The sequence below is a fragment of the Ochotona curzoniae genome, unplaced genomic scaffold (genome assembly GCF_017591425.1).
Source record: "Ochotona curzoniae isolate NIBS_2020 unplaced genomic scaffold, NIBS_Ocur_1.0 contig_1014, whole genome shotgun sequence".
Lineage (NCBI taxonomy): Eukaryota > Metazoa > Chordata > Mammalia > Lagomorpha > Ochotonidae > Ochotona > Ochotona curzoniae.
The window spans coordinates 12,938,421-12,950,818 of NW_024464920.1; the positions used below are offsets into that span (position 1 = coordinate 12,938,421).

General features: G+C 37.3%; 1 pseudogene; it reads left to right on the top strand.

Moving 5' to 3' along the window:
- Nucleotides 1-4,460: 4,460 nt before the first annotated feature.
- LOC121154930 lies at nucleotides 4,461-10,675 on the top strand (annotated as a pseudogene).
- Nucleotides 10,676-12,398: the final 1,723 nt, after the last annotated feature.

The following is a 12,398-nucleotide window of genomic DNA, read 5'->3' on the forward strand; positions in this document are numbered from 1 at the left end:
CTTGAATTCCTTGAATTCCTTGAATGACTGTTTTTTGTGCTTCTTTTTATTGATAAGTTTTTTAACAAGTGTTTTGCATTCTGCATCTTCCATTTTCTCGATATCTTCCTCAGTTAACTCTGAGGTTTGACAAGGAGTTTTGTTCCTTTGCAAGGGTGTCTTCAGTAATATTCATTGTGCCTCTGTCTCTTCTTTTGCTTTTGGTCATTGTACTTCTGGTTAGCAGATTTTTCTCCCTGGGGCAGGTTTCTAAGCTGTCACCCACAGGTCTACAGTTCTGTTTTACTTATTGCAATTGGCACATGGCTCTTTGTTTGCAGTCAGTTGTGCCACTCCCTCCATCGAGTTTCAGGCCTGGGTTCTTCTGTTAGATTTACACTGTTATCTCCGTAGCCCCAGCTTATGGCTCACCAATCTCCACCTCCTGTGATACTGTGCTGAGGCTGCACCTTTGTACAACCTTTCCTCTACTTCCGGTTGAAGCAGGTCTCAGGATTAGGGAGACACCGGGTGTCCTATATGCCTAGGTGTTGTTGGTGTTGCTCTTGTCAGAATCTTTTGGCCATTAGGTCTGGGTGCCACACAGACCCATTTTGACCTGTATGAAGCCATAGTCGGTGTTATTTTCCATGTGGGACCAATGCAACTCACTGAGCTTGGTGAGAACTCAGTGCATGCACAGCTCACTGTTGTCCCTTGCAGTCTTATGTTCTTTGACACACTGTAAGAAATGGGACCTGACTACTAGAGTTCTTGACCTGCTGGCCATTAGGTCTGAGGGCTACCCAGACCTGTCTTGGATGGAACCTTGTTGCTGGTGGAGTTCAGATCGCTTCTATGTATAACCCAAGCCTCCTTTAGCATGCACTGTCTAGGCCTACTTTCCAGATACCACCAAGCCGCTTCCTAGCACTCCCATCATACACCCAACACTGTGTCACTTCCAATATTACCAAAAAGGGCACAGAAGTGAGTGTTGCCTTAAACTTTATTCCCTTCTGAATATTCTATTGGAATTCATCCTAGACATCACTCCATTTGCTTCTAGATGGCACACAGGGAAGTTTTCTCTGTAGGAGATTCTTCAGTTGAATTTTTTCCCCTTTGTTTAGAAAATTTTCCTTGGTGAGGAATTTTTCATTGTGTGCAGGTTTTGGTGTTTTGAGTTGTTTGCCCTTGCTCTTACTGCAACTTGTCTGACTTAATTCTTGAATTTGTGCTTTTGCATTGCTCTAAATAAATCCTGCTTCCTTTTTTGTATACCTTTATGCCTCCACTTTGAAATCTTTCACCTGTGGAAGGAAGCAGCTGGTAGTAAATCTAACCGAGAGCCTTACATCCCACAGCATCTCCCTAACCCATGTTTATGATTACCTTGCTCGATCTGCCCTTCTGTATCTGCCCTCCCTCCATGGGATTCTTGGGCCTTTTCACAGTACTCTCTGTACTAACTGACCAAGGAGTTTCCGAGGACATCCACTGAGCCAGCCCACGTCAGAGTAGATTCTACTGTCCTGTAGTGCTTTTTGAGGAATAATTAAGCCCCTTTATGAAGCACTCTTCTTTCAGTGTAAATACCTCTGGGGATTAACCAAACAAGAACCATACTACACAGAATTGGTCTAACCTTCGCAAGGCTCCTGTTTTGTGTTTCCAGCAAAATATCTATCAGACAGATATAAAAGTGCAGAAATCAATCCATCTTTAGTACTTTAGCACTCTCACTCCCTGTACTCTAAGACGTAGCCAAATGCTGGCATCCATGAAGACTACTTGCTGATCTTCTTCTAAAAAGAAATAATGATAATAAAAATAATAAGCTTACTGAGCTGCCAGTTGAAAGAGAATTGATAAAACCCCTTGAACAAAGCAAGCAGAACAATTAAGAATCCTACTGACAGCAGGAACACTGATAGGATTTTACCCCAATTACTGAACTGATGCCTGAGGTCGTTTTACATTTCTATTCTCTAGTAGTTATTTTTTAAAACGCCACACAAAAGACAGATTTATTTGGAAACAGTAAGTTCAAAAGCTGAGAAGCTTTGGACTAATGTACACACTAAGTAAATGGGCAAGATCTTCATCGATTGTACACTTTTTAAGTAAATATTTAAATAAATATTCTGTCATGTAGTGTTTTCCTTGCATGTTTTGTTGTTGATCACTTGGGGTGCTGTGTTCATGGAGCATCCTGGAGATGAATACTGTTAACTAATCAGATGCACATGGAATGGGTCAGTGGTTTTGAAATTTTTATAATTTTATTATAGTTTGCTTCCTGATTATTGTCAAATTTGAAAAAAAAAATTGGGAAGTGCTGATCTGTATCGTGACTTTCATTTTCCTTTGCCTTGCTCTACTGATTTTAGAAGGACCCACAGAGAAGACTTACTCCACCCAGTTGTACCAAAGGAAATAGTGACTTGAGAATATTTGGTCTGAAAAATACTCTTGAGCAGATCAAAAATTCTCTAATTTGTCTCCATCTGTCCCAGCTCTTTTAGATCATGCTTTCCTTTGAATCAAGGCATAGGAATCTATCAACGTTTTTTTTAGAATTTAGATTGTCACATTTAATAGCCTCGTTCTGTCTTGCTGCCTTCTCTGCAGACCTTAGTAAGTTCAACTGCTTTGCAGAGACTCAGTGTTCTGACCTTTCTGCCTCAAATCTCACACTGGTGATCCTATGGTTGCCACCCTAAGTCTCATTTGTTAAAACTGGCCCAACTCCTTTTGGTGTCCTAGTCCTTATTCAAAGTCATTATCTTAGAAACATAGCTAGTGAAGTTTGGAATGTAAAGAACAAAAACAAAAACGCGTGTTTCTCATACTCCGCCTGAGTTAACTATTGATCTTAAGCCAGAGATTCAGGTTGTGAAAATCAGGAGGTGGAGAAACTCTTGGTCAGAGTCTAAGATAGCTCCTTCTTTTCACACTACTACAGTGTTCTTCCGTCAGTCAACCCCAGGCACAGGGCATAGCCAGCCGCTTGGTCCATTGTCATAGCCCCGGGAACAGCAGAACGGTGTTTGCATCAGATATTCATCTCTAGGTGGTAGTGCATCCTGTGAGTACAGGCTGATAGAAGGATGGAAGAGCCCTCACTTCTCTAGACCCTAGATGACTTCAGGAAGAGCAGGAGCTTGCTCAGTACTTGCAGAATATTCCCTGCTGTGATATGTGTGGCTCCTCTCCATGCAGACCCACACAATGTTCTTACTCCACTCCCAGAAAGGAGTCAGCTGCTTACAGACCAATATGGCACAAGCCAGATGCCGAACTGACATGGGCATCTCTTCCTAGTCTGTTATTGTGATCTTTTCAAATATCAAACATGGGATAGATTTAGCCACTGAATTGCCATACAATTTATGTTTGACATTGTGTAGATAAAATGAACAAAGTGATTCTTAAACTATTGTATTTCTTTGAAGTTCTCTTGGTATAAAGGACACATGACTTTTATCTCGTTAGCCCAGAGGCTGAAGTTCTATCCAGAATAACTAATTCCAATAGTATGTGTATTACGGGAGGAATAAAGATGGTCCTCTGGATCTTACTTCACATTCTGGACTTATGCAAATCCGGGGTTACAGGTTTTATTGTAAAGAATTTATGGCATGTGGGAGAATTACAAGGTATGTGTAGGTATATATTTTTTCACATGCATTGTGTTTAGGTAGCCTAATGAAAAATAAGAATTAGAATTAGATGCAATCAGATTTCCCATGTCCAATACTGATTTTTCCTTCCTTCATTCCTTCTTTCCTTCCCTTTCTCTCTCTCTCTCTCTCTTTGTATTGTAGACTTTGTTATGAAAGAATGTGATTATACCCTATTTCATAGCAATACAAATTTCCAGTCGAGATGTTTACAACAGGAACATTTTTGCCTGTACTCTACTTATTTGCTTTGATGTTTCTGACTCCTTCCTTAAATAGGATTTCTTGTGGTTTTTTTTCTTCTCTTTGATCAAAGAAATGTCACAAAACCCAGAGATTTCATACCTTAGTGTACACCAATATTCAAGGGTGTGAAGTTCATGAAAATTTAAGAGAAACATCTTAGTAATGAAACTCTAAGTAGGTTGGTATTTTTGCAACTTTGTATTATCATATAGGGATTATATCTGAGATGGGATCCAGCAATCACAATGTATTTCTTCAGTACTATATAAAGTTAACAAAATGTATTTTTGTTTACTCATGCTATATTTAGAACAACCCCTGAGAAAGGTGGTATGTGTATTTTCGTCCAATCAACAGTAGAATTATGAGCATCTTAGAAATGGGAATATGATTGTAAATCGTCTAATCTAGTATGTTTTGAACAGTATTCATCCAAGTTTGCATAAGTGCAAAGCATAGCACATGGAATTCTGAAATTTTAACCAAAACAGTGGAATTAGAATGCATGTGAAGACACTGGAGAAGCAGTAGTGAACGTTTGAATGGGCAATGGAGTCAATGGTAAGAGAGATGTGGCAGCAAGTTCTGCGTGATTCAAGCACGCAGGAAAACCGTGTAAAGATAGTAAGGGAACTGAATCAGAATATAACTGAGTTAATACAAGGGCAAAGTAGAAAATGCAAGTTTCCCACATAGAATCTCTGGACTTTGAAAGAGAACTTAATTATCACATTCACTTTGTCAATTTGATGCTTAACACTGATTGATTATGAAACTTTGATAGATGAAAACTGGCAAAGAAGGAATGTGACTAACTCAGGAATGTAAGTTGTATAGGAAAATTTATAGGTAAGATTTCTAAGAAGGATACAACAGCACTAACAAAGGGCTGGAGTAGTGGTCACTCAGTCAAGTGTGATCTTGGGACTTAACGTACAAACATGATTACAAAAAAAAAAAACATTGTTTCTTTCTATACTCACAGAACATTATTGACACCCAAAGTATTTTCCCCACACCAAAAAAACAACAAAAAATCCAAACAAAACAAAACAAACAAATTAGCAAAAAACCTGAGAAGATGCGAAACAGCTGTGTTACAAATTCCTGCAACTTTGACACTAACTGTTCAGTTTTAGTGAACTTTGTATAAGTTAAGATCTCAATTCTCCCAAACTGCCCCTACATGTAGACATCAGTCTCAGGTAAAATACTGCAAAGCTGCCCATACCTAGAGTTCAGCTACAAATCAGAGGGACCCAGGACTTTTTTTCCCCTCATATTCTATTTGTTAGAACAGCTCACAAAAATGAAGGAAAGCTGACCTACTGTGAAGAATTTTACAAAGGATAACCAGATGCAAATGAGTAGTTGGATGGAAGAGACACATGGGGTAGGATCTGATGCCTCTGTCCCCATGGAGTTGGGAATGCAACTTTCTTCTATCCTGGGGGATCTATTCAAAAATCTCCACTGCTCAGGATTTTAATGGAGGTTTGGGAGATGGCATGATTGACCACGTCACTGGATTTAAGTTAATTTAATCTTTAGTCACTCTCCTCTCCACAGAGGTAGGAGAGAAACGAGGCTGAAAGTTTTAACCCACTAAGCATATGGTCAGTTTCATTAGATAACAGCCCCCCATTCTTAGGGACTTTCTGTGCAGTCACTGCATTATCATCAATGCAGGTGTGGCTGAACGGAGCTTGCGATGAATACCAAAAGGCATTCCTTATATCTTTGTGGTTCTGAAGATATTCCAGGAACTGTGGATAAAACCAAATATCATGACAAAAGATGTTCCTATTGTTATTTTCTTATCAAAAAGGATATTACAAGATTTTAAGAGCTCTGGCCAAGAGAGAGACACAAAAGCTAAAAAACACACTTAATACTGTTTCACAATAGCATAGTGATTCTCAGATAAATTGAGAAAGTCTGAGTAGCGAGGAGGTTAACAAAATATTTTTAGTTAAGAAGTCCCTTCTTCAAAAACATTATTTTAGTCTATTTTCTCTTGTCATAACAGAATATCCGAGGCCTCATAAAGAAATGAACATTATTTAGATAAAAATTTGGAGCTTGGAAATCCAGGGGGTACACATAGAAGAGAGAGAACAAGGGTGCCAATCTTGCTTCCTCTTAATCCACTCTCACAAGATCAGATCTGCTCTCACAAGACAGATTTAATCTCTATTTCTAATTTCATCACCTCTTAAAGACCCTGAACCCTACCACAGAGACAGTAATTTCAACATGAGTTTTGCAGGAGAGGGGAAAGCCGTATTCAACTCATAGCAGGTATACAGTATACACACTATATACAAGTGGTAGAAGTGGAATGGCTTTTGTTGACACTTGCCTGAGATACACAAAGACCTCTACTCTCTTCCTGTACCCTCTCCAGCACATGGAACTTTGAATTACATTTCAAAAGCCCTCATGCTCTGCAGAAAATAATTGTGTTAAATAATTTCTAATGTCAGTTTCACTGTTAAAAAAGTATGAGTTAATTCCAAGGTATTTAAGATTCCTATCTGCTATTTTAAAGTAGACTGTACTTGTAATTTCTACCTCAGCCAAGGAGTTATCTGTGTATACTAACACCATTGATTTAATGTATATTAATCTTGTATCCTGCTACTTGGCCAAATTCCCTTATGACTTTCAAGTCCCTTGATCGAATCTTTCAACTCTGGTATTGAGAGAATTATGTCATCTACAAACAGGGATAATTTAAAATCCTCGGTTCCAATTTGAATTCCTTTAATTTGTTTTTCTTGCCTAATAGCTCTGTAAAGGATTTCCAATAACATATTAAATAGCACTGGGGAAAGTGGACATCTGTGTCTAGTTTCAATTCTTAGTGGAACAGTTTCCAGTCTTTCCCAATTTAGTATGATGCTGGCATTGGGTTTTTCATATATTTCCTTGACTATGTTGTAGAATGTTCCTTCTATCCCTCTCTGGCTTAAGATTTTTAGCATGAAGTGATGTTGGATTTTATCAAATGTCTTCTTTGCATCTATTGAGAAGGTCATATGGTCCTTATTTTTTAATTTGTTAATGTGGAGAATCATGTTTATTGATTTGCAAGTGTTAAACCATTCCTTCATGCCAGGGATGAATCCCACCCAGTCTGAGTGAATGATCTGCCTGATGTACTGTTGGGTACTGTTGGCTAGTATTTTGTTGAGGATCTTTGCATCTATACTTATCTGTCTGCACTTCTCTTTTTCTGTTGTATCTCAGTCTGGCTTTGGTATTAAGATAATATTGGCTTCATAGAGTTTGGAAGAATTGTCTTCCTTTCTATTATTTGGAATATCTTGTGAAGGATTGGGGTAAGCTCTTTTTGAAACAATTAGTAGAATTTCACAGTGAAGCCATCTGGACCAGGGCTTTTCTTGTTTCAGAGGGATTTAATTATGATTCAATCTCAGTCCTTGTCATAGGTCTATTTAGATTATTAATTGCTCACAATTCAATTTTGGTAGATTGCATGTGTCCAAAAATCTATCAGTTTCTTCTAGGTCTTCCAATTTGTTGCTTGTAATAGTTCCTAATAATACTATGTATATCTGATGTATCTCTTGTTATATTTCCTTTTATGTCTCCAATCATATTGATTTGTATCTTTTCCATCCTTTCATTTGATTAGTTGGGATAGTAGGGTGTCTATTTTATTGATTTTCTCAAAGAAGCAACTCTTTGTTTCATTGATCTTATGTATTATTATTTGGTCTAATTTTGGCTTGTTTCCTCCTTTATTTTGGTTGTTTTATTTCCTGCTAAGATACTCTCCTTCACTGTTGCTTGAAATTTAGGCTGGTACAACTACTATGGAAGTCAGTAGGAGAGTGCAAAGAAAACTGAAAATTGACCTGCTGTGTGACCCAGCTATCTGACTTATGGGAATGTATTCAAAAAATTGAAATCTGCATATGATATTGGGATCGATAGTTCTACACATTCACAGCAACACAATCTACAATAAAAAAGACATGGAAAAGACCCAGATGCCCATTGAAAGAGGAGTGGATAAACTGTTGTGCTTTGATTCCATGGAATACTACTAAGCTATTAAAAAGAATAGAATTCCATCATGTGCAACCAAATGGTCAACAGAAAAGGTCAATCTCAAAAGGGACAAATATATGTTCTCTCTGATATAAGACAACCTTCATGCAAGTTGCAAGATCAATAGCCCTTTCGGTATTGTTTTTGCTACCTCTGAGGGATTTTTATATTGTTTTATTTTCATTTCTTCAAAATAGTTTTTTTTTCTTACTAATTTCCACACTGACTCACAGGTCACATAGTAGCATCATTTGCCTCAAAAGGCTTTTGATTATCTTTTTTATTTCTTTAGTAACACATTGGTCATTCAGTAACATGCTATTTAGCTAGATCTTGTTGTGAATTTTCTATCTTCCTGTTATTGATTTTGTTTTGTTGAACTTAATTTAAGGGAATGTACAGTAACTGTGCAGTAAAGATTATTACATATAGATGTGAAGATACAAGGTAGTGTGCATCTTGACTTTCAAATCAAAGATGGACTTCCAATGAAACTGTTAAGAATATCTTGATAGTAGGGTGCAAGACTTTCTGCCATTGTCCATTGCTGCAATTTCAGGATATACTTATATAGCAGAGCTATGTACATTTGCAGTGGGCATGGAACACTCTCGCCTTCCAACGATACTCTTTCCTTAGAGGATGTTTATCAGTGCAATATATGGATCCTTCCTTTATTGCTGATGTAGTGAATGGGTGACATCAGGCATTTGGGGCCAATCACTTTTTTGGTGTATCAATCTTCTCTTGCTTTTATTGTTACTAATAGAAAATACATAATTGGCCTTTCATCCTTCGTGAAGCTTTATCATTTGCAAGATTTTGGATTTGGGTAATAGGTTTTTGATTTATCAGGGAGGGACTAGATTTTGAGGAAGCCACATAATAGAGCATTTAAGATAAGGAGTCATCTAATATTTTCTAGAAAAATATATGATGGAATTCTTCTGTTTATTCAGACCAGGAAGAGACATTCCAAATAATATTAAAAATTCCAGTGGAGTTGGGAATGCTGAAGTTGTTTGGGTTATTTGTTTTGTGATGTTCCCAAGGGTTATTTTGTTGAGAGTTTTAACATATATGGTCTAATTTGTGTCAGTGGATGGGGGCCTTTTCAATTTGCATAATTTCCTCAAGGGACTTCATCTGCTAATTTGGTGATTAATTATCCATATTACACATTGTTTATTTGACCATGCCTAGATTAATTTCTTTTTCCCAGCAATTCACATTTAGATATGAATTTGCATATCTTGATTACATTTTAATGTCTGGGCTATCATTGTCTCTTCCCCGGACACCTCATGAGATTACACAAGAGTGCTCAAGCAGAGAATGATGGAATGTCTTAAATGACATTGCACATCAGTGGACAGATAATGCACATGGCTTGCCTTTAATGGGAAATACATTCTTTCACAATCAAGTGAGTTATGGAATCTAATATGCAATATATTTTGTGCCTTTACAATTTCTATTTGACCACTACCAATCAATTTCAAACACAGGTTTTATTAACATTCGGAATTTTTCACATGTATATCACTTGGTATGTCCAGATACCATATATATCAGCCATCTTAAAATCTGTTGTTAAATAGTTGTAATTGGTATTCATGCCCAAGGTTCCCAGTCAGCTATTCTCCCATCCAGTTTCTTCTAAACTTGAAAATCACTAAGAATCTGGTGGTGGTTGGGGGGCGGGGTATAGTATGGAATTGCTTGTGGTAAGTGACTATGCATCAATTTAGATTTTGTTTTGTGTACCCAATAGAGTGTCTTTAGTGTTGTTAACATTTTTGCATAAATAAATGATTTTCATAGCTAAAGTTAGTTATCTGGATTTCAAGAACATTACCAGCATAACTTCTCTAACTGTTATATGAAAAGTATTATTGGCAGGCACGCCAGTCGGCATACATACATGCAGTTGTGGTCAGCTGAGCTTAACACACGCTTGGTATGATGTTTCTTGCTCTCTCTCCTGCTTGGCTGCCTCACTTAGGCCAACCATGACTTTAGCTTTGAAAGGGCTATAGAAAGATCTAGATGAGGTACAGAAAGATCTAGAAGAAGCTACTAGGAAAGGCTACTAGGAAAAAAATAAGTGATGTCCCTTCAGCAGAAAAATCCAACCTGGAGACAGAAATCAAGAACAAGGTGGAAGAGAAATTGCAGAAGAGAGCAGAACTTCTCCATAAAATGAAAAGCCAGCTGCTGTAATCACTCCCATTATAATATGGCAGACAGCAAAAAATCAGCCATTATGAATGGGAAAATATAAGTTTGTGAAAATATAGATTACTCTAATGGGAGTTCTCCAAGTTCTCATGGAGAATGTGCAAGTAAGTTCATTTCACAAAGAGGTCTTCTAGTCTTTTGGTGAAGAATAAATGGCAAAAGTTACTCTGTTACATTTAACAGATTGTGAACAATCTGTTAAAACCCATGTCTGTGGAAGGCAGTTCAAAAAAGTCAAGACGAATACAGTTCTGACATTATGTGGAAAAAAGGCAGAAAATACAAGGTGATACTGTCTAACTTGGGTTGAAAAAGAATGCAAAGAGAAAGAAAAGCCCTCCCAGAATGTAGAAGCAGATCCTAGTAAAGGGTTAGTGAATGTTCTAAAGAAAATGTACAAAGATGGAGATGATGCTATGAAGCATACTATTAATAAACCCTAGTGGAATCGAGAGAGTACAAGCCCAAGGAGACTTGGGAATTTTGAGACTTTAAAGTCCCTTTGGGAACTGTGATGTGGAAATACTGTTTTCAATAAGGGAATATTGGTGAGCTGCATATATAAAACTGACAGATATTACATCCTTCTTCCAAGTAAAGGCAGTGAATTTTCCATTTCCTACTGGGGGACTTATTTAAATAAACTGTGCTTATTAAATACTTTTTGTAAAAATTGTTTTATTAGTATGATGGTCTGTTTAAGAAAGGGTTATGTTGTATTCTCAGGTAAAATATAAAAAGCCTAATGAGAATCCTGTGTTATAGGTATTTTTGTTAAGAGGTAGAAAACATTTATTAACATCAGCTCTCACCAAAGTAAAGAAAAAAATGCCCAAGAAATTGTGCCTTGCCAGAAAGTTGCTGTTGTTGATCTGTATCACAAACGTAAGTAGTGCATGTATTGTGTGTGATTGCCTTGCACTAACAGACCCATTGCAATTGTTTCTATCGAGATTTGAATATGGATATATTACTGCATGGGTATAAGTTTGTTTAGAAATCTAAACTTGATTTGACAAGCATTTTTGTGTGATTCCACAAAGATTCTATCCATTCCTGTGTTCAATCAAATTAGGTTTTTTTTAAAGGTATTATTTTGTTCTTGCTTTATTGTGAAGTCAGAAATTTTGGAGACAAAGAAATTTACTCAAGAGAAGACAACTAGAAAATAAGGAGCCAAAAAAGAATTATGATAAAGCCTGTGCTCCTAACCAACGATAGGGATGCAGACTATTCAGTCATTAATCAGCAGTGAATGACTGTGCCCACTATTGAACACAGAAAGATGAGTGAAGTAACATTCTCAATCACTCTTGAACGAACTTTCCTTGCCAAATGTGTGAGCCTGAAGTGCTGCGTGAGTGAACGAATGAATGGATGGATCATAGGATTCTTCTCTACCAGGGATGAAATCATACAGAAATTGTTTCAATCATCATTATTGTCATAGTAGCGACAATAGGGGTCAGTCTATATTATCCCTGATGAGGGAGTGGGAAGGTTTGAAACAATGGATAGGGTATGTTCAGACAACTGAGGTAGAATCCCAGATTGCATTTATTTTTATAAAAACTGAATTTCCCCCCAGGCCCTTACTACTACTTAGAACACTGAAACTGGTCATTCAAGAGATCTGCAAAGAATGTGGCCTCTGTCAGTGTATTTAAAATTTAATAGCAGCAGGTACCAAGGAAACCTGCTGTTTGCTCTGTGGAGGAAAATTGGAGAGTTGCTTGTTTTCAGAGAAATCTATGTTGTGAGCTTCTGCAGGCTTGTTACTACTCAAAAGGAATGCTTTGGCTGTATCAGTTGGCCCTCGGGGTTCATGTGCACCATGCCCTGGCCACGATAAGCTATAGGGTAAAATACAAATAATACAACTTAGACAATGGTTTATCTTGTTTTCCTGACCTTTTTTAGGGTGTATGCACATGCATGCAATAGAAAACTTTGAATTTTGATCTTTTCTGGGCTATTAATATGCATCATGATACTGTGCAATGCTAGACAGTGGTAACAAAATCACACTCCCAATCAGTCACATAGTTCTAGCATGAACAAAAGGCATTATGCTATGTACTATGTTGCAAGGTAGCATATTTGGTAGTTGACTTACAATATTAGTGTATAACCTCATTGTAAGTCAAGAATTTAATTCTTCTCTAT